The sequence below is a fragment of the Aedes aegypti genome, chromosome 3, assembly GCF_002204515.2.
Source record: "Aedes aegypti strain LVP_AGWG chromosome 3, AaegL5.0 Primary Assembly, whole genome shotgun sequence".
NCBI classification, from domain to species: domain Eukaryota; kingdom Metazoa; phylum Arthropoda; class Insecta; order Diptera; family Culicidae; genus Aedes; species Aedes aegypti.
The window spans coordinates 207,386,243-207,409,595 of record NC_035109.1 but is presented as its reverse complement, the minus strand read 5'-3'; the positions used below and the strand labels follow the sequence as shown (position 1 = coordinate 207,409,595).

General features: G+C 35.9%; 1 protein-coding gene and 1 non-coding gene across 3 annotated transcripts in view; both read right to left on the bottom strand.

Annotated features, from left to right (window-relative positions):
* Positions 1-23,033, bottom strand: part of LOC5569646 (zwei Ig domain protein zig-8) — a 761,269-nt gene extending 738,236 nt beyond the window's left edge. For both annotated transcript variants that reach the window (XM_001658620.2, XM_021854888.1), the window contains exon 1: positions 21,733-23,033. The gene's annotated coding sequence lies outside the window, so the exon portion shown is untranslated. The remainder of the gene's footprint in view (positions 1-21,732) is intronic.
* On the bottom strand, positions 18,353-18,424 carry Trnaa-agc. The gene has a single exon. It is a non-coding gene; the product is annotated as a tRNA-Ala (tRNA).
* Positions 23,034-23,353: the final 320 nt, after the last annotated feature.

The window sequence follows — 23,353 nt, the reverse complement described above, 5'->3', positions numbered from 1 at the left end:
ACATTTCTTTACAAACAAAACTTGACAAAAAAATTCCATTCTTGAATTGAAAGAGGAAAAAAAATTTACTAACTAATTGCAAAAAAGCTCAAAAACTTGCTATGCAGTTTGAAAGCGCGTAAAATTTTAATTTAGGACTAACCCAGACAACCAGAAATTGCATGAAAGTTAACGCAATAGCTCGTTGATTCATACCAATAATATCAAACCCACATAACACGGTGGATAAAATCGTCAGATATCGCATAAAACGCATTTTTCTGAGTCCATTTGTACATTTTGTTTCGTCCCGTACACTCTTACAAAGGAAGTCGAATCAATCCGTAGCAGCTGTCAAGTCAACATTTGTTATCATAAATTGAGTCGCATAAGATCACAAATTAGTTCAGTACAAAATTTAAACACTCGCATTGTATGCTATTATCCATCACATAATATAATATATCCACTTTTGTACGAAGAAGGCCTTTTCGCGACATCTTATAAGTGAAATGTTGCACATGCAAAGCCTCCGGATGATTTCGTTATACACTGCCCGTCATAAATACGGACTCACTAAAATAAATATTGCAACACTCAGCTGAATATTGAATCACCCTGAAAAGTTTAGTCACCTCAAAACAGGTAAATTCACATTGCTATATCTCGAGATCCTTACGACTTGCAAAAAAGCGGTCTTCAGCAAAGTTGTTCAGGGGATCAAGGACATCCGGAAGGCAAATAGTTTAGTTCGCGATTTTGCCACTAGGTGGCGGTAGAGAGCATGTAAAATTTAGCATTTTAAACTAGTTAACCATATGATTCACAAGAGATAGAAAGCTCGGGTCCTCGGCAAAGTTGTTCAGAAGGTCATGGAAATCCGGAAGACAAGAAGTTTGGTTCGTGATTTTGCCGCTAGGTGGCGGTAGTAAGCATGTAAAATTGAGCATTTTAAACTAGTTCTAGCTCGTGATTCACAAGAGATAGAAAGTTCGGGTCTTCGGCAAAGTTGTTCAGTAGGTCATGGACATCCGGAAGACAAGAAGTTTGGTTCGCGATTTTCCCGCTAGGTGGCGGTAGTGAGCATGTAAAATTGAGCATTTTAAACTAGTTCTAGCTTGTGATTCACAAGAGAGAAATTTCGGGTCTTCAGCAAAGTTGTTCAGAAGATCAAGGACATCCGGAAGACAAGCAGTTTGGTTCACAATTTTGCCGCTAGGTGGCGGTAGTGAGTCTGTAAAATTGAGCATTTTAAACTAGTTCTAGCTTGTGATTAACAAGAGATAGAAAGTTCGGGTCTTCAGCAAAGTTGTTCAGAAGATCAAGGACATCCGGAAGACAAATGGTTTAGTTCGCGATTTTGCCGCTAGGTGGCGGTAGTGAGCATGTAAAATTGAGTATTTCAAATAAGTTCTAGCTTGTGATCCACAAGAGATAGAAAGTTCGAGTTTTCGGCAAAGTTGTTCAGAAGGCCAAGGACATCCGGAAGACAAACAAATTGGTTCGAGATTTTGCCGCTAGGTGGCGCTAGTGAGCATGCAAAATTAAGTATTTTAAACTAGTTCTAGCTTGTGACCCATGCTGTTCAGAAAGCCTTAGGTATTTGGAAGTTGAAGTGATTAGGGACGGAATCATATTAAATTAAAGTGATTCAGGTCTGATCAATTCTATATTCAAGTGTATCAGATCTGATTTATATTCTACGATAGCCAGAAGCTTCGTCCAGTCAGTTTGCATTCTTCCATCAGTAAACTTTTTGAAAAGGTCATTTTGAACAGAATGATGGCCCACATCAACGAAAATTCAATTTTTGCCAATGAACAGTTCGGATACCGCCATGGACATTCGACCACTCCTCAACTTTTACGTGTAACAAATTTGATCCGTTCCAACAAATCTGAAGGCTATTCTACTGGTCTTGCTCATCTAGACATAGAAAAAGCATTCGGCAGTGTTTGGCATGAAGGTATGATCGTAAAATTGAAAAACTTTAATTTTCCAACATACATTGTTAGAATAATTCAAAGTTATCTGTCAAATAGTACACTTCAGGTTAATTATCAGAACTCGAGGTCTGAAAGACTTTCTGTAAGAGCTAGTGTTCCTCAAGGCAGCATTTTTTATACAATATTTTCACAGCTGACATACCTGAGTTACCTCAGAGATGTCAAAAATTTTTGTTTGCGGATGACACAGGCCTCTCCGCCAAAGGACGAAGCCTACGTGTCGTCTGAAGTCGATTGCAAAAAAGTTTGGATATTTTTTCTTCATACTTGCAAAAATGGAAGATTTCTCTTAATGCTTCCAAAGCTCAACTAATAATATTCCCACATAAACCAAAAGCTCTTTATTTGAAACCTTCAAGTAGGCATGTTGTCGCGTTGAGAGGGGTTCCAATAAATTGGTCAGGTGAAGTTAAGTATCTAGGGTTCATGCTGGATAAGAATTTAACATTCAAAAATCACATTGAAGGCATTCAAGCCAAATGTAATAAATATGTACAATGTCTCTATCACCTTATTAATAGAAAATCAAAACTTTGTCTTAAGAACAAGCTTTTGATATTCAAACAAATTTTCAGGCCAGCCATGTTGTATGCTGTACCAATATGGACTAGCTGTTGTAATACCAGGAAGAAAGCTCTGCAAAGGATTCAAAATAAAATTTTGAAAATGATTCTGAAGCTTCCTCCCTTGTATAGTACCAATGACTTACATATAAAATACAATGTTGAAACATTGGAAGAAATGTCAAATACAATAATTAATGCGTTATATATATTTAGGTTAAGTTAGGTTAAGTAAATTGAAAACGTGTTTTTTTTTCTCTTATAAGCAGATGAAATCTACTCACCTGTAAAAAATCTGATCTGCTATGGCAAATGAAATGTAATATGTTGTTAACAAAATGTTTATAGAATCTTAAATTTGGTTTACCAAATTAGGATGATAGTGTTGTCTAACACAGAACATCTAAATATAAGAAATGAATTCTTTATTAAATACAGGTAGAAGCGAGCTGATATTATGAGCACCACACAATATTTTATTTTCGAGGTTTCCTGTGCGCTAACGCTGTTATGAGCTGAAGAGACATATTTTTCTCTATTGAGGTCATCACATCAGCAGTGGTTCTTCTGTGCCGTTTAAGCCGATTATTTCCAACTAAAATATTCGTCCCGTGCACAGCGTTAATCTTCGTCCAGGAGTGACTTGACCCATACGGTAAAGTGTGAATTTCCACCCGTCAATCATCGCTAAGCCGCACACCACAGACTGATGGACGCACCAAATGTTGGACCAGCTGATGATTGATTGAATAAGGGACTAAGAGTACGTGTCATCCAATCCAAACGCGGTCACCGAATTCAACGCAACATAAAAGAACTGCTTTGTACAATATACCGAATGCGTGACAATTAATAGAATATAAATAATTTATTGGTCAAATTTGATTATCATACGCTAGCGCATATCGCTCACAGAAAATCAAAGCCCACATCAAACAACCACTCGTTCTGCAAGCACTATACTGGATGGAAATTTAATTTACCTAATCAAAATCTTCCTCAAATAAATGGGCCATCGCCATAAAGAGGAAAGATGTCATCGAACGCTACTGAACGTGCATAATCCATGATTTAGAACTAAATTACCTCTGTCATTTTAATTTCAAATGGCGGAGCCTCGCCTCGTCCCTTGGAATTTGATCATCAATTATTGTGATGTGGGTATGCGAGTGAAGTGTATGAAGAGTGCATGGGAGGACAACTCATAAACAAATGCATTCACAGAGGTTTTTCTATTGAAATCCTCATAGCAGTCATGCGCACAAAGTGAATGTTCGAATTATGTCAATTTACATCATAGATGATGCCGGGGTAAAAAAGCGGACATAGTAAAATGGCACTAAAACATACATAAAGAAGGTCGCAGGATAACAAATGCATATGCTCATCTGAAATTTTCTACAGGAAAAATATACGGAAATAATGCTCCGCTGATTAAGATAGAGGCACTTGTCTTGAATAAGCAAATGCTAACTTATTCTATGGGTGTCCCATACCCTTACATTACAATCTGACAAAAAACCTAGCCACATTAGATGCAAAATAAATTAACTTGTTGCTTTTACCGTAATGTAGGCACTTCCATTAGTGACAACTAAAGTGATTAGTTGAATGGACTTTTTCAAATTCGTGTACTTACGAGAAACATTCACGCGAAATATCATGAACCTTTTTCTTTTTTCTGGCATTACGTACCAACTGGGACAAAGCCTGCTTCTCAGCTTAGTGTTCTTATGAGCACTTCCACAGTTTTTACGTGAGAGCTCTCTTTACCAATTTACCATTTTTACATGCGTGTATCGTGTGGCAGGCAAGAAGATATTTTATTTCCTGGAAAGTCGAGAAAATTTCCTTTATGAAAAGATCTTCGACTAGTGGGGCCACGATTTTTGGCTTGGTTTTGCTAAAGAGCTGCGCGTTTACCGCTAAAGCTATCTGTGCCCCTATAATAATCTTATGAACCTCCAGTTATTGAAGGGAAATAGGGCGAAACAGACTGCGTAACTCATTTCAAGAGCTATTCCCCAGATTTGGGACCATCGCCAATAATAAAAAAAAATAGTCCATGGTACAGTATTGCCAATTTCGTTCGCTTTTTAAATACCCCCTAAACCGTTGATTTCAGCTTAATTTTAGCTGGAATTTCATCATAACATGTTATGGCTCTATGGTCCAGAAAGCAGTTTTACGCGGAAAGATGCATTTTGAGCTTTAGAATGAAACATTAGACAAAGACGGTCTTCTACAATGTTGTTAGGCCCTTTATTTGATGTTATTAAAAATCAGGTTGGTCCACTATTTCACAGAAATGGTGTTACTAACTTTCTTATTTGTAAAAATTATAGTAAACATGTTTCAGCAAAGTTGTAAACCATTCAATTTCAAGCAACTTTGCAAAAAAAATGTGTGTCTCTTAGATTGATCGATTTAGAGCTTTTTTCCTACGGTGATATAGGGTGGTCCAAACGAAACCAATTTTCTGGCTCTAGATTTTTCAATTTATAAATCTCTTCAAAGTAGGCTTAAAAATACTTTAAGAGCTTTGAAAAATGCTAAATTTGATGAGTGAAGGAACTTGCTATTTTCATCCATTCAGGAGTTATTGTAGTTTTCACACAAAAACATGCCTACTATGATTGTGAACGACTCTTAGAACTTAAGAAAATACAAACTTAATGCAAACAGAATCAATTCATTTTGTCTGCCTCTTTTTGTTTTTCAAGGAATTTTATTTGAGTTTCAAGAATAACACAACTATATTTTTTTGGTAAAATATACAATTTTATTTTGTCTTTTGAATGCCGTCAGAAGATTATGCTTGCCTCAATCTGAGATATTCTTAATCAAAATAGGCATGTTTTTGTGGGATAAACAACAATAACTCAGGGGACGGACCTGGTGTAGTGGTTAGAACACTCGCCTCTCACGCCGAGGACCTGGGATCGAATCCCATCCCCGACATAGTCACTTATGACGTAAAAAGGTGTAGTGACGACTTCCTTCGGAAGGGAAGTAAAGCCGTTGGTCCCGAGATGAACTAGCCCAGGGCTAAAAATCTCGTTAATAAAGTCAAACCAACCAACCAACAATAACTCACAAACCGGAAGAGATAACGAGTTTCTTCACTCACCATATTAAGCATAGTGCAGTGGCCGGACAGAAATAATGCGATACCGTCGTTGGGGGTGAGAATGGGTCAAAGGGGGATATGTACGAATTATTAATTGAATAACTATCAATTGCAACACTATTCACAATTGAAAAATATTGACGAAATACGATGGAAACAAGACGAAAAAACATCTAAGATGTATCACAAGTATGATAAACCCAGTTAAAAGTACGATTATATAAAAATAAATAAGAGCTATGATAAAACATATGTAAACCCAGCATGTATCGTTAAGTTTACATAAATTTTCTTATTATTTTTTACTTCAAATTCTCTTCAAAGCCTCATCTTTATTGCCATGAAGCCTATTCAGTTGCTCCAAAGGTGTACTGAAATAGTGATTATTTTAAACCTTCTCAAAAAGTTCAATTTTGGTGCGACATTCCACAATCAATACATTTATTTATTTATTTATTTCATATTTCATACAGTTGTCATTATCTCGGTATTTCAGCGATCCAATTCAATTGTACTTCCGTGAGATGTTTCCATAATATGTAAACACTAATAAACAATTTAATTTGAAAACAAAAAAATCCATTTTATAAAATTTTACGATGTTGCTGCGCACGAAAAACAGTTGCTGGTTTGAGAACTTGTTAAAATGCGTTGCATTATTATTCAATGCACGGAATCTTCAAGTAGACTTGTTCAATGTTTCAGTGATTTTGTATTTAGAAATAATTAACACATCTTAGTAATAAAAGAATATAGGTAACTTTGAGAATGGTATATGCATCACCGAAGCTAGGCAAGAGGCTGCGCCCGTTTTAAGTCAATACGATTCACAGACTGATATGACTTGCCGATTGCCCGATCATGACGACCCTCTCCCTGGATCCGGAAAAGTTTCACGAAATCCCTTTGGCGAAAGCTGCCATTCTGCCGGATGTTCAGTAGCAGTTGATAACCCTGCTTTGTCAGTGCTTGTTGGTGATACTGGTCTTCAGGATGAAGGCAACTGTACAGGAATAATAGAAGCAGTCGACACTCCTGTTCCGTCAGGTAATTTGATGGACAGTATATGTCTTGCCGAAGCTAGACTTGATGCTGCATAAGTCATGCTGATGCTCCGGAAGAATCTCTCCGCTTATTATCAGAAGTCAGGAGTCTACGTAGCAAAGCCAACGATATTCTTACCGCAATGGGTGAGGCAGAGCATGATGTTATACTGCTGACTGAAACTTGGCTTAACGATCAATTTCATTCTGCACAGTTTTTTGGAAACCATTACAGCGTGACAGCACGGGTAAATCCAGAAGTGAAGGAGTTCTGATTGCTGTGTCGAACCGGCTGATCTCCGATGTTTCCCCTATAGTTACAGTTGACCTGGATCATTTGTGGTTTACTTTACAGTGCTCTAATTGGAGATTGTGGATCGGTGTAGCATACCTTGCTCCGGATATGTCTAGCGATGTTTCAACAATCGACCGTTACTTATCTGCCGTTAATGCAGTCACTTCAGCCATGCGGTACGGCGATGTTTATGTACTGTTAGAAGACTACAATCAGCCTCATCTTTGTTGTAAAAGGGCTCCCACTGGCGTTGTTATCTTGGATGCCGAAAAAAGTTCTTTCAATACTGCCAGCTCGAAATTCGTCGATGGAATGTTCTTCAATAATATGCGACAGTTGAACACTGTTACAAACGTTCGTGATCGTACACTGGATTTACTATTTATTCATGAAGATGCTAGTACACACTGTTCAGTATTTGAAGAACTAGTTTCGTATGTAGGTATGTCGATCTTTATCATCCAGCACTTGAAGCTGCATTGAAAATTTCGTTGCCGTGTAAGTTTGTGGATGCAGCTGAGGTTAATCGGTAAAACTTCAACAAAGCGGATATTGCTTCTCTTAATGTCGCTTACGAGAATATCGACTGGACCCAACTAGAAAGCATGAAAAATATTGACTTGGCTGTTAGCTTCTTCAATCAAACATTGACCTCTATGTTTGAGCAAAACATCCCTGTTATCCAACCACGTTGCAAACCACCTTGGCTTAGTGCCTACTTATGTCGCTTGAAACGTGCATGCGCATATTATTTTATTATTTTATTCTTTATTTGCAGGATATAAAACTCTGAAAGCATATTCCAGAGAACGCAATGAATATACGAAGCACTGTTTTGTGTCTGCTAGCAACCGCTAACGCCGCCATAATCGTTTTCTGTACTCTAAATATGTGGAAAGGAAGCAGTCGGAGCTAAAACAGAATCCTAAATCATTCTGGAAATTCATAAACGAGAAGCGTAGTGAGCATGGTCTGCCAACTAATATGTTTCTTGGAGAAACTACTGCCAACTCAACCGAAGCAAAATGTAACCTCTTCGTCGACCATTTCTCTAGTGTATTCAATGCAGATGCTGCAACGGATCAACAAATTGAAACTGCTTTACGCGATATTCCTGAACAAATTATTTCATAGTGCTGTACAATTCACCGATAATGATGTCTTCGAAGCTCTTTGTGGAATGAAGTCTTCATCTGTATCTGGTCCAGACGGTATTCCATCGGTAATCTTGGAAAAATGCGCTGGAGCTCTGTGCCAGCCATTACGTATAATGATAAATCTTTTTTTGCGGTGTGGTAGATTCTCTGAATGCTGGAAACGCTCGTATATGTTTCCAGTTTTTAGAAAGGGTGACAAGAAACATATTGTCAACTACAGATGTATAACTTCACTGTGCGCGGCTTCTAAGCTGTTCGAGATTTTGATGGAGATGGGTTGTTTCGAAAGATGCAACCGTACATTGCTACAGAGCAGCGTTGCTTTTTCCCTGGGCGAACTTGCTTGAGTTTACTTCGCTTTGCATGACCGGAATGGACGGAGGGGCGCAAATCGACGCAGTGTACATCGACCATAAAGCAGCGTTTGACAGAATAGATCATCGAATTCTTCTAGCAAAACTTAGTCGTCTAGGCGTTCCATACGATATTGTTCTTTGGCTTCGATCCTACTCGTACAACCGTAAGCTGTCTGTAAAAATTGGAGACACAGAATGTTTATGTTTTGTAACACTTCGGGAGTTCCACAAGGCAGTAATTTAGGATCATTATTATTTACTGTATTTTTCAACGACGATATTGCTTCCGCAAGGCTGTAAGCTAGTCTACGTTGATGATTTGAAATTGTACCTCCATATTTGTTCTACTGATGATTGTCTCGAGCTTCAACGATTGATTGACTTGTTTACTGCATGGTGTAATCGAAATCTTCTATTGTTAGTGTTTCTAAATGTTATGTGATAAGTTTTAGTCGTAAAAAAAATGACATTGAATGTCCCTATTGTATTAACAATCAGCTACTGACAAGAGTATCTGAAATTAAGGATTTAGATGTAATTCTGGATAAAAAGTTAACGTTCCATAGTCATTACCTCCAAACAATTGCGTTTATGAATTCCACGATCTGTGGTGTTTGAGAGCTACTATTACTCGCTTGTCCGCTCTGTGTAGGACAGCAATTCAATAGTATGGAGCCCGCATAGCAATAATTAGATAATCAGAATTGAATTGAAATTTGTGAGGTTTGCTTTAAGATTTCTTCCTTGGGTCAAAAGATATGAGCTGCGTCCATACGAAGATCGTTTTCAAATTTTAAGAATGGAACCATTGTATATAAGACGAAACCATAAAAATCATTAATGAAGCTAAATTATTAAAAGATAGATTCGTCTAAGATTTTAGGAACAATTGGAATTTATGCCATCGTAAGACCGTTGAGAACTAGAGGATATTTGTACCTCCCATCTCGTTGTAAATTTTACAGGCTTAGCTGGGTTAGAATAACTTTAGATTAGATAGATCATGTAGACCATGTAGTTCGATGATTGTTTCACAATAAATACAGTCAACTCTCCATAACTCGATATTGAAGGAACCATCGAGTTAGGTAAGTATCGACTTACAGAACAAGGGACCATCGAGTTAGCCATGAAAACCAACTTTTACTATGGACCGATGCACGAGTTCACTAATTTGACTTGAGCGGTGCCGAATTCAATGGTTTCCATGGTGACATGAACCCATGCATAGGTACATGATTCTCTAACTCGATATAGAGATACCGTGATGAATCAAAATCCGGACGGTACCAATATCCGGACACTCTGATTGTAATTATTAAATTTAATATGAAATCAAATGGTATATATAGGTTTAAAATTTTTATTCGTAGCTTTAAATATGTCTGTTCATGATAATTCATTATATCATCTAGTAATCCTTTGTAACGAAATATTAAAAATAAAAACAAATAGACGACACAAGTTGAGCGTCATTCCTCCAGATAACCAAATCTCAAAGTGAAAGTTTTGGCCAGAACGTCTGCCACTTTCGAGTTAAAACGAAGTTACAAAATTATACAATTTTAGTGCTTTGCGTATCTGTGAAGTGTGTGGAATAATAGTTTTCAAGTGTGTGCAGCAAAGAGTGAGTACAATTTGTGCAAATAATCATTTGTAATGAGAAAACAGGATGCCTCAAACGCTGTCCGGATTTGTAGGCTAGTGATCGTTAACCCGGACATATCGTAAAAACCTAATATTTAGTGCGTTTGGAAAATGTTTTGATGTGAATTGATGTGAAACTGTATAATTATAAAACTAAGAATACTATTTGTCGGCGGAGAACGGGTTTACGCAAGAAAAATGTTAATATTGAGGATCTTTTCTGTGAACATCAAATGCAGGTTGTTGGCAGGGAGTGCAGATTAAACAATTGTAATTTTATTCAAATTTTTGGCCTTTCATATATTGATTAGTATATTTATGCTTGTTATTTTATTATATTGGAGATTTACCGTTAGAGTAAAGTGCCTTTTATTGTTTTTCATCTATATTTTCAACGCAAAACGCATCTGTCCGGATTTCGATTCAAAAGCGTCCGGCATTTTGATGCATGTGTCCGGATTTAAGAACATGACATGCTTCATTAAATTACCGTTTTACATGTTATAAATGTATATTTTACTACAATTGTTGTTCATGGTACAAAGTTTGGGAGTATACCTGTGTAGAAAACAATAAAACTTATACTAGATGTGATGGAAACATATTTAAAACAGCGTTTGAACTTTCGGCGTTACTTAAGTGTCCGGGTAATGATGCATCACGGTACGGAATATCAAGTAAGGGAGAGATGTCTGTAAATAAATAAATATACACGGAACCGTAAATCGACTAAAATGTAGACTTGTGATTTCATTCCAAATCGTTCTTGCATGACCCAATCTCACCCCCATTTTTAATGTTTTAGACACCGTACCGAAAAGAAAAGATTTTTTTGTGGAAAAATCAAACAGATTCCGGAATATACGAGTGAAGTGTATTGAATAGCAGGGCTGTTAAGGTGAAGATGAATCGAAGCCAAACTTCATATTTTCAAAAGCACAAATCTGGAGAACGGAACACCCGTTTGAGCTGATAACTTAATCGATTGGTCATCACCAGCTAGTGAGCAATCGATTACATTTTCAGCTTAAACGGATGTTTGGTTCTCCAGATTTGTGCTCTTGAAAATTCGAGGTTTGGCTTCGATTCATCTTCACCTTAAATGTCATGAATATTGCGTGACTTGGCAATTGAATATTGCTTATATCATTGTTCCTGGTGAAAAAAGTCATAGAAAAATGTTTTTCCCGGTGACCTTATTCAAATTACTATCGGTTGGCAATATTTGCTGTTGCGATATTTCGCATGGGAGGCTGCTATAAACATTTTTATTTTTCCAAAATCTTGACATATAACAGCATTGTTGAAAGATTTGCGAAAAAGTTACACGTCTTCTCAGTGAGAATCGAACTCACGACTCCCCGATCTCTAGTTGGGGCGCGTTACTACTACGCCATGAGAGGACTCATGAACGCAGAAGTTAACCTGAATTCGAATTCAGCTCAATAATCACGTGGTCCTTTATCGCAAAGTGCACCTCTTTCGGAAGAATTAGATGCCCATCCAAACACAACGCTTTCTATATATATCCAATGCCTAGCCCGAGAGCGCATTGTTTTTTAGGTATAGGAATAGCACACTACACTAGCCAGCAACTGATTCATAATTAAAAACAAGTATTTATCGAGCAACGGACTCATGTTCCGTAACCGGTCGTTTGAGAACGTCGCGACCCATTGGAAGCCCACACAATAGAAACCTCAGTCAGCGCAGTTGCTGGCTAGTGTAGTGTGCTATTCCTATACCTAAAAAACAATGCGCTCTCGGGCTAGGCATTGGATATATATAGAAAGCGTTGTGTTTGGATGGGGATCTAATTCTTCCGAAAGAGGTGCACTTTGCGATAAAGGACCACGTGATTATTGAGCTGAAATCGAATTCAGGTTAACTTCTGTGTTCATGAGTCCTCTCATGGCGTAGTGGTAACGCGCCCCAACTAGAGATCGGGGAGTCGTGAGTTCGATTCTCACTGAGAAGACGTGTAACTTTTTCGCGTCATCATAAATTTATAAGTTTTTTTTTCCATATATGATAAGAATTTAAAACGATAAAATATGTTAACAAAAATGTAAATTTTATGAACATAATCTCTGGTTTTTTTTTAAGGTTGGTACATGATCGCATAATTGCATAATAGACAGTTTCACAAAAATCAAAATTTCTGGGATTCAACCAGTCACCCCCTAGTCCTAGTTGCAATACTAAAACAAATTACCAGACAAATTTTCATACAATTTGGGGAAAATTAGCAGGTGCCTCATGTCGAAATTGTGTTTTTGGCTATTTTTTACATTCAAAAAATTCTAACGAGAATTTGGAAAAACGAAAATCAAATTAAATACCACTAGTTGAACATATTATTAGTACTTTACAACTTTTGAGAACACTGTATGCCGATTAGAGATGGTTTTGACCTCATAAAATTGATTTCTGTGCATTAAAGTACCTGTAAAACATACATTTCTCTACAGTTTTTGTTCTACAAGATTCTTAACCTCATGCTCAATCATAAAAGTTCAACCGTAGTATCATTCTTTTGTCATTTCTGAACATTATTGTAGTACATCATTTTTGAATCCGAATTACAGATTAATTGTAAAAAATCGTCGGAAATATAACATTCCTCATTCCCCTGCATTTAGAGCGGCTGCTAAATGGCGCAATTGCTGACATGTTACAAAATTGAACATAGTAGCTTTGCTTTTTCAATGATGGATGATGATTGAAGAAAACAGCTATCAAATGTCATCAACGCAGTCGTGTTTCAAACAACATTCGCATTTGATGCCAAGCAATTACTTATGTGATTTAGCCCCGAGATCAAGCTTCTCGACTACTGATCTAGATGATCGGAGTTCAATTATGTTTCTTTTTTTTTCGAGTGAAACCAATGTTTATTATATGCAGCATAGAAAAAGGACTAGAGGCGCAAATCACTACTTGAGCATTTCTCTTCATTCACTTAGGAGTGGAAGATTTTTGTGAGTCCTATTGATTAAGACTCAGACACAAGATGCACTTTTGAACAATGAATCGTGATGAAAATTGTTGGTCCATGGCAAAAAACAACGCTCTAAATGACCTCCCGTAATCAAACTCTGATCCTCAAGATTAGTAGTCGAGAAGCTTGACCTCGGGGCTATATCACATAAGTAATTGCTTGGCATCAAATGCGAATGTTGTTTGAAACACGACTGCGTTGAAGACATTTGATAGCTGTTTTCTTCAATCATCATCCATCATTGAAAAAGCAATGTCGTATTTCCGACGATTTTTTACAATCTATCTGTAATTCGGATACAAAAATGATGTACTACATTAATGTTCAGAAATTACAAAGGAATGATACTACGGTTGAACTTTTATGATTAGGCATGAGGTTAAGAATCTTGTAGAACAAAAACTGTAGAGAAATGTATGTTTTACAGGTACTTCAATGAACAGAAATCAATTTTATGAGGTCAAAACCATCTCTAATCGGCATACAGTGTTCTCAAAAGTTGTAAAGTACTAATAATACGTTCAACTAGTGGTATTTATTTTCATTTTCGTTTTTCTAAATTCTCGCTAGAATTTTTTGAATGTTTAATATAGCCAAAAAACACAAATTCGACTTGAGGCACCTCCTATTCTTCTCTAAATTGGATGAAAATTTGCATGGTAGTTTGTTTTAGTATTGCAACTAGGACTAGGGGGTGACTGGTTGAATCCCAGACATTTTGTTTTTTTGTGAAACTGTCTATTGCATAATCAATGTCTACATAGTACTATGGGCAGTTTCCATACAGAGTAGCGGCCAAAAATATTTTTTCCATCTCATGTCGTATTTACGAGTATTATGATACAAATTTGATGTTTTATTTTCAAAAACAAGTTTTTGAGACTAACTTTTGAATAGGGCCTATGGCGAAATAATAAGTTTTGTTATTAATTATGTATATAAGCCATTTATGCGATTAACGTTGTGCAAACCATTATAAATGTTAGAACTTACATAGAGATGATGATATACATGATTTAGCGATATTCAGTTATTCTCTGAATTATTTTTTAGCTTTTTTAATAGGAAATGGTTAAAAATACTGTAAAAATTTAAAACGCCCTATATTAAAAAAGTGCAAGCTAAATTCTTCACGATCCTTTAGTTAACATCTCAAAGTACCCTTGGAATCAAATTTCAGCCTGGGACAACTTGGGACAAAAAAGTATGGGATGTGTAAAGTTTCGATATAAAATCAAAAATATGTTTTTTCTGTGCACTCCCCGCATTTTTCCGACCTAAAGTACGAATTTTTATTTCATTTTATTTTTCTTAGATAGCTGTTTGCATAAGCTTTCGGACAGTGCATAAAGATCTGTATAAAATACTACGATTATGCAGTATATTTTATTCAATAAATACCTAGTGTATGCACTGAATTCTTCATTTTTCTTAAAAACTCTCACTTTGACATACTGTATTAATTAAAATATAAAAGATCTTGTCCTGATATTCCACGAATACCTTAATAGAAGTGTTTACTACAGAATGATGTACAAGAAAAACTTATCAGAACAAGTCATTTTTTCGATTATTGGCCACCTGATCGCCCATAGTGCATAGTGTGTGTAATCATATAGGCCTCCGCAATCAAGAATAGGTTACTTGAAAAGTGTTTTTATTCCCCACTTGAAGTTTCAACCACAATTATGGACCTTATGGACTAAATTGATTGGATTGATTGAATAACAAGTTTAATGTCTTGTCAAAAAATGCAGCGCATAATCAAACTCTCTACGCTACATTTTACCAATTCAACTCTACAATCCACAAACACCGGGGCAGTATAACGGTTAAATACTTGTAACTTTCTAATTTGAAAAACTTCAAGGAGTTAGGAAAACGAAATTTTCTTGTTTTTCTTGGTTTGCACCGGTTTTGGACGAGAAGATTGTCAAACATACATGCAAATATGTGTGAAAATCGAGACCGTTTAAACAGCTGATTGATTCAAAATCCGATGTTTCAAAATACTTTTAGTCGGCTCAGCATTTAGCAGAACTTTATGACTTCCGGATAATGGTGATGGTAGTTCCGATCAAAAGCTGAAAAATCACTGTAAACAATCTGAAAATGCTAATGTATATGCGTGCATACAAATGAAGCTAGGCTAAATTTTCGAAAAACAAAAACTGCAAAAATCCAAATTTGAATTCACAATAAACCGAACTTAAGGTCATACAAATTCGTATTACCAGAAGCTGGTATACAGATCTCAAAACTTGAGCATTTTGTATGGAAATATAGCATTTGGTTACAACCACCCACGAACATATTTCGGGAAACTTCAAAAAACAAATTCCTTTTCAGTAGTGGTGTAAGTTTATTCAAAAATCTATACCTGAGGTGGACGAGAAAAGCTTAGATTTGCATATAGTGTTACGTTTACGATAATCTAGGAATCTTTTTAAATTTTTCTGCTCAAGCCCCGTTTTACTTTCCCGAAAACAAATGACCTTTACGTTCACCCCTCCCTAGAGCCAAATCCTGATTGCGCTACTCTGCCCATAAAGGCATAACTGTCCCATATGGAAAAAGTAGGCATTGAAAAAATGGCGCTCAAAGTTTGAAATTTGTTTTCTCATATAAAATTTCATAATGTTTTAGTACATTTCTGCACGTCATATTTAATTTGTTTTACCGCACAAATAACTCAGTTTGCTTCTATTGATCAGCAGAAAATATAAACTTGAACACAAGTCACGTTTTGCAGTTGCTATTTGGGTTGAAAGCTCATATAGAGACTGCTATGCCTTTATTTTTCAATATGGGACTGCACCAAGCTCATATTTTTCCACAATTTTTTCAAACAAAGTATGTACATTTTGATATGCATTGTAAAATATACATTAAACCATACATGTTGCGATGAAAAAAGGTGTTGGTTCGAAAATCCATATGGGACAGTTATGCTTTTATGGGTAGTAATGTTCTCATGTAATTTGGGGTCACTGAATCTGAATCAATTCCTTAAAATCTTACAGGTTAATTCAGAATTGAAATTTTGTGTATTACAATAAACCACATTAAACGCCTAAAGCTCCAGCTGATTGTTTCCAGGCATTTTTATTTTTTTCCTCGAGGTACCTGGCATTAATAAAAAGTTACTACGAACTCCCTTGTAGGAATTTCCCCAAAAAATACAGAGTGATTCAGCTAAACAATTGCTTAGACTGCAAACCTTACAAATAAAGTAAAATAGAAAATTCTAAGAATATTTCCTAGAGTTTGAAAAAGTTGCTTGGGGGAAACTTGCAGGAACGGCCCATATATTTAATTTTTCATATCTTTGGATTGGGTACTAATTTGATCATATGTCAATACTCGGGCTTCATTTAAGTGTGGTAAATGGTTCCGGCTCATTTGGCCGAACGTCATTTGGCCGAACGCCATTTGGTCGAACGCCATTTTGCCGAACGCCGTTTGGCTGAACGCCATTTGGCCGAATGCCATTTGGCCGAAATTGAAAACCAAAGTGAACTACAGTCAGCATGCATTTGTAATGAATTTCAAAGAACTGATTCAGCTTATTTTCAAATAAATAAATCATCGTTGGTATTCAAGTAATTTAATTAGCTTTTTAGTGAAACGCTTACTGCTGCAATAAGAACATCCTACATGTTGGCAACTTCTCTGCTAGCAGTAACATCTGCCAGCAGAGGTTTTCGCATCGGTTTATGACTTATTCGTACTTTTGCTGGATCGGGTTGCTTCGTTCCTTCGAATTATACTAAATAAAATGTTTCATGATTCTAACAACCACAAGTTTTGGCTTCTTCTTTTCACAAAGAAGAAAGAGTGAGCTTCTTTTACGTAAGTGTTCATCGATTCGCTATACGCAAACAATAGTACAGAGTTCAGTTCACATGTTGCTATCTTAATCTTGAAGGAGAATGACATCTCACCTAATTTCACACGAGTGCTAAACAATATTTTTTAATAACTATGAAAAACACTTCATTCCTAAAAGAATAGCCTATGAGCAAAAGAAGGAAAAATCTCTTATGAATATTTAAGCTAGTATAATGCAAATAATCGTTATATCACTATAACTACGTAGAACTGCCAAAGTTAAAAAAAGGCAAAATAACCAATAGAAATATAAGCTAAATTATTGCCGATAGTGATGAAACCAGTATAACTCGAAAGAATAGCCTATATTTAAAAGAAGTAAATTTCAACGTTCTTTTAGAGCTCTTATATAGTGACAAGAATGACGTTTCGTCTTATCATATAAATCAACAAATTAATTATTTATTGAGCCACATTCAGCGTTGAGGCAATTTGATTTTCTTGTTCGTTTTGTTCGGTTCGGCGAAATGGCTGGACACTGTTAAGCAAAATGAATGCAAAACTAAAGAGCATTAGTATGATACTGAATGCCATATTATTTTCGTTGAAATTGATAACATTTGAAGCGTCATATTCCAATTTTAAAAATTGTTGAAGTTTTAGGAAGCAATATTTTCTACGATTACTATTTGATGAATTTTCAAAGAATTCGTCGTTATCCTTGACAGCTTAGTTGTAATAAAACTTGAATGAAGCCTCAAATCTATTAACTAAAAGCGTTTCTACAAATTGCAACCATGATTGTAAAAAAAGTCCTAAATGTTAGATAAAAAGGTATAATACGCTCCCACATTAAAGAAGAACTGCTCTATCGCTGTAGCAAATGCAAATTTAGAAGGTTTTTATATCATTTTTTTGTTTTTAAGTTGGTCTGTTCTGCATGCAACAGGTAGCTTTTTAAAACGGTACGAGATATTTTTTTTTGTAAACGGTCTAAATTTTGACGCTTCAAACCAACCCGGGCAAAATGCCCCTTCCGTAGAAAAAACTTCCACTGCATAGCAGAAATATTTCCAAAGAGAATTCCACCACTTGCTTAGCTTAAAAAGATCGCTCAGCAGTGATATTTCGTTTTCGTAATAAGCACAATAGAAAAACATGGACTTCATTTACGCTGAGGCTTGCTTATCGGACCCAAAATTTCAATTTAAAAACCAGATTTTCGATAAATTGACGCTTATATTGAGCTGTTCGGTAATCCAATCCGCATAGTACTTAAATTAATTAACTCATTACGCGTGGTAAAGAAGGACAAATTATGGGTGAAATTATGAAAAAAATCCATGACTCGGCTGGGATTCGAACCCAGGACTCTTGTATGCTAGACGAGCGCTTTACCAACTAAGCTATCGAGCCACTTGGTGACCTAATACTGAGTTGGTTACAAGTTTAGAATTCAAATCCCTACAGACCACGTGGACCCCCTTCATAACCCATATCCATCCATCTCATGTTAACTACACACACGGGAAGAGAGAGTGCGATTTATTTAGTGTTGAAACTGTTTGCCTATCGTACCTACATCGCTTCCACAACAACTGTATTGTGGAAGAGTAAAGATGTGGGAAGGCTATCAACGTGGCGTTTTCACTCACACAGATTTTCGATGTTTTTGTAATTTCTATTGATTGTTTTTTCATCTGAAATTGAAAAAAAAAAGCGCGGCTTCATTTTTTTCCGGATGTTTATGGTATGTAGTCATATTTACGTGGAAAAGAAGCCTCAGTTTCGTGAAAATGAAATGAGGCGTATAAAACCGAGTTATAGTTAATAGACATCATCCATTTATTACTCACAATTTTCGACTCCCTCCCTCCGTTCGTAAAGCTTTTGCTTGAAAAACTTCAAATTTTTGTGTGAGTCCTAACGTTTGAGCCTACTTTTCCCCTTCCCCTATAGCGTTACTTTTGTGGACGGTTATTTATTCAAGTCTGTTCTGAATTAAAATCCAAAAGCATTTGATTTATTTGAGTTAATTCAAATATGTTTTTTGGCCGTTTCGACGCGGGAATTATGTCTTCCTCAGTGGGTAAGATATGAAGACACAATTCAACCATACAGTCGATTCTCTACCAGTTTAATTTAATGTCGAAAGGAGAATCAATCGATATCAATAAAGATATATAATATTATATAAGTTATTATAGAGTTATAACGTAGTTAATTTTATTTGTTACCACTCGTTTGTAGGTGTTTTTTCAATACATTTTGTGCTTCATTTCATCAAAACTAATCCATGCTCTTTGTAATCATTCTCTAATTCAATAATCCAATTAAACCTAAAATAGACTTTCGATAATATGAATTATTGTAGGTGCGTCTAAAATTTATCGTTACAATAATCAGATTTTCTTCCCCAAAACTATCAAAGCTACGTCGTTTTACGATACCAATATTAATGCAACTTGTAAAAATTCAAGCGTAGTTTAACTTAAGTATTGTCGATTGATGGAGTTTTTAGGTGTTAAAATATGTTGAAATATGTGGAAAATTACTGATTCCCCAAAACCAAGATCCATAGTGAAAGACATTCAAAAACTTTAAGTTTCACACTTGGGCTCATAGAAGGAAACCTGAAAATTTAAGCAATATCTCCATAGAATATTTCTCCATAAAAAATAACGAATGTGAACATAAATTGCATATTTAGTTAAATTACTGTAATATATTTTAAAAATAATTGTCATCATTTAAACATCTGGTGCAATTCTCTTAACATCATACAAAATTTTCCATAATATCGATCTGGAAATTTTCGACACAGGAATCATTTTTGATAGTAAAATTTTGTACCAGAGCCAGTGAAGTTCAAATCGTATTTTTTTTACTTTTGTTTGATGATGTTACAAAAAGTCTGTTCCACAATGAAAACAGTGGAAAATTTTCAAATTCTCTCGGAATTTTGGTATTATATCTCGATTTTTCTCGGTATATTTTTTTACATTTACAGGAATGAAACAAGTAATCCTATTAAGGGTATGATAGGAATACCCCGACTAAAGGTACATAACAAAATTATATCAGCATATGTTATTATGTTATAAGTTTTTTTTCAAACATAGGTTGTTACAAACTTGATGCCGGATGTTGTTAAAATAACTAAAATTTTAACAAAAAGTGTATGAATAGTAACATAAACATAAAAAAATGTGTTTTAATTCTATCAAAAACATATCAAACCAAGTTATAATGTTTGATACAAAGTATCAAAATTATAATACTGTTCGATATACGATAATAGTGTATATTATTGAAATGCATAACTATCTATTTATTTTGTTATGAAGTTGTTGAACAAAAAAATATCTTAAAGGGAAATAAAACACATTATGTTATAGTTCTGTTATATAATGCTCTATGGACAACGGAGTCTAACAAAATTATATCACAATATGATATGCATATCATATTCTGATAAAATTTTATCATATTTTTGTTGTAAGCCTCTAGTTGGGACGTTAATTCATTTTTTTTTTTTCAGTAATTTGCCAAGAACTCCTTCGTTAGTAACTACAGTGATTCAATCGCAATTTCCTCTAAAACCGGAGGTGGTTTTAGATGGTTTAAGTTATTTTGTGAGTTATTCATATATTACTTTATTTTCTTCTCGGAATCCATTGTTTTGATGTAAAACTATGAGGAATTAATGGAATAACTCCTAGACGAGTCTTTAAAGGAATATCTGAAAGAAAAAAAAACACCTTAGAAATTTCCTGGAGATTGGCTTACAGGAATTCCTAGGTAAATGCTGAGGAAATTCTTGTAAAACTCCCTAGAAATATCCTTCCAGAAACATTTTGAGGAATTCTTGAAACTAGAGAAATTGTGGGGCCATCCCTTAAAAAAAGGCTGAAGTTTTTAATGCCTTGTATGTTGCACAACATTCGAGTATGGTAATTGGTTGATCTCGCACCACTAACTAGCTAATTCAACCATTACTAAAAGGTTAAGAGCTGGGAATTGTCAAAATCGTTAACTGAACCGGTTATTCAATCGATAAATCAAACTGAGCCACGTGAGTGAAGGATAAACGATAAGCGATGTGTTTCATGCAAAACTACAGAATAAACATCCCAAGAGTGTGATAACTATATTTTTACGGCGTGAAATCAGTAGATGAATTTATAAGATCTGTTGACCACACCTCCCTTCCTATGGAAAACCTGGCAACGCCCTTACATAAATCATCAATTTGACTTCGTTATCCATAGAAATGGTTAGATAGATAATTGTTTCGTGTCTTGAATGTTAGATTGTTACATTTTTTATGGTAGATAGTATTGTTATTATTATTTGCTTTATTATGGTGGCTTTTCGCCCTTGTCGAGATCGCCACACTTCTAGGTTTGATACCAGTCAGGTAAAAATTTTACAATATAAAACAATATAAAATAATTTTCTCATGGTATCGATATTATCGCAAATATGCAAGGTATGCCTCCAAGATTTTGCACATTGACGTTGGTCTCAAGAATGATTTAGAAGAAACAAAATACCGTCGGAAATCGAAAGATTAATAATTTATCCCGCCTTTAAATACACCCAACTTTTCACGCTTACTGACACACAATTCTACAACTTCAGCAAAGAGTCAATGCATGGCATTGACATATAATTGTGTAAATATCTAAACGTATGAATAAATAAATAATCGTTATAATTACCTAGAATCTAATAAACTTTTGCTTGATGAACAGCAGCACAAACATCCAACATTGAAGAGTAGATTATCGTCGTAGAATCGGCTATGCGTTTGAATGTAGAGATAATATTCCACTTATTATAGGGCTATGATTAATTTGAATTTCATAGGACGACACTGGGTGTCTTTTTTGCTCAGCTTGAAATCTTCTCTTGCTATGTACATATATATTGCTCACTAACGATGAATCCTTCCGTCGCTTCACTTCCTTCACTCACTCACTGCTGCACTGATGACTATGGTAGATGCAACGGATTATGCAACAAAGTGAACGTGTAATCCGTAGCCTGGTGTCGATCCAATTAAAATATTCATTCCAACTTTGTCTTCTTCACCGATAATCCTTTACTCGCCTTGCACTTGTACGATCCACAAGTTCACCTATTTACTCGATCAACCACATCAAATTTTTGTTTTCAAAACTGATAATATCAGCTTATTGATGATGCTTAGTCTGCATTCCAATTTGCCGCAACGTCCTTGAATTAATTATTTCTCATGGTTTATTTCACCTGACGCATTTTTATTTTTTGTATAACTTCCTATGTCAAGGACTTCACTTTCGTTTCATATGCGCTGTTGTTCTTCACAAACTCCCAAGCACTTTATTCATGAATCATTATCATCACCTCTGCATGAAACAACGAACGGGGAAATCATCATCTTTTCAGCATCCAACAATCCCCTCATACAAAACATCCAACGAAGTACTTCGACTCAATGATTTATCCTTTTTCGTTTGCTGCAGTGTGTGGCCCTTCTGCTTTGATGCACCAAACATCCATCTTCCTCCGTCCCCCACTTATAACAAATCAATTCTGGAAATCACACTGCAATCTGCAGAACACTAAACGCTGTCAACAAACACTTGCGCCTCAAATTCACGTTTCCCCCCGTTTTCACGGTCGCCGCTTGTGGATTAGGAATACTGCCAAACTGCCAAAGGCGGTGTGAAAAATTACACCAAGCCAAAAGCACAATCAATCATTGATGCACTTCAGCATTACCAACTGGGACCACTTGGGTTCACAAAAGCTCATGAAGCATCAGATCAACGAAATACACTTGTGGTTCCACTCCTGACGACAATACGTCACATGTAGGCTCTAGCAATGGTAGGAAATGTTTTCTTTTCTCACCACACACACAATACTCCTCTGTGTTGTTTGGAAATTGTTCCACTCGCTTTGAAGAACGTCGCTACGGAAAACACGACCCGGTTGACGCACTACCGCCGAATGCAAACTCTAATCTGACAGAACCTAGAAATTCCTGGTGTCCTTACACGGCACGGTGGCACTGAAAAGCTCTCGATTTTCCCACGGCCAAAGGCATGCGCCCAGTGGAGAGTTCCCCTCACATAAGTTCTCTGTTGCTCCCGCTCCCGGAGCTTTTGTGCGACTGCGCTTGGCCAAGAGAGACCTGTGAATCCTATCTCGCCTAGTAGATTTTCTCCACCGTGTTGTGGTTACTCACTATTTTTGTTTTTCCTTCTCTTCTTCTTTGATGATGATAAACAAATGATACATCATTAGAGATGATTTATCTCCGGCTAGTTTTTGCTAGCTTTCGGTATCGCTTCT